Source organism: Haliaeetus leucocephalus, unplaced genomic scaffold (genome assembly GCF_000737465.1).
Source record: "Haliaeetus leucocephalus isolate CR32 unplaced genomic scaffold, Haliaeetus_leucocephalus-4.0 Scaffold0, whole genome shotgun sequence".
NCBI lineage: Eukaryota > Metazoa > Chordata > Aves > Accipitriformes > Accipitridae > Haliaeetus > Haliaeetus leucocephalus.
Window position 1 is genome coordinate 12,446,822 of NW_010972436.1, and position 516 is coordinate 12,447,337.

The following is a 516-nucleotide window of genomic DNA, read 5'->3' on the forward strand; positions in this document are numbered from 1 at the left end:
CGCTCCCACGGCCCCCTCGGCCCGGCCCGCTCCCGCGTCTCGGCACCTCGCCGCCAGCCTCCGCCGCGCTCCTCGCTCCGTGTCGCAATAGTTCGGAGCGCGGGTTTTCTGTTGGGTTTGGTGTTTCTCCCTCACTTGCGCTCTCTCTCTCTCTCTCTCCCTCTCTCCTTCTTTTTCCCCTTTCCCTTCCCCTCCCCTCCCCTGGAATGATTTCCCCCTTCCCCCTCCCCAAACGGGGAGGGAAACGAATTGTTTTTAACGACCACCAAATGCGCAGAGCCGGCGCCCGGAGGCACAGCCGCCCCGCAGCCACTCACACCGTCGGGACCGCCGATCCCCATCCCCGGGGCTCGGGGTGGGGGTGGGCACCGCCGGCGAGGGGACCCCAGCAAGGGCACGGGCCCCGCCCGGGCAGCGCGGCGTCGGGGGGCGGTGCGGGAGGGGCGGTAGGAGCCCGGCGAGGGGCAGCCGAGGGGACGCCGGTGCACGGCTGGGCAGTCCCCGGTGTGCACGGGG

General features: G+C 71.5%; 1 protein-coding gene across 1 annotated transcript in view; it reads right to left on the bottom strand.

Moving 5' to 3' along the window:
- MKX (mohawk homeobox) overlaps positions 1-516 on the bottom strand; it is a 59,653-nt gene that overhangs the window by 57,011 nt on the left and 2,126 nt on the right. The window lies entirely within an intron of this gene.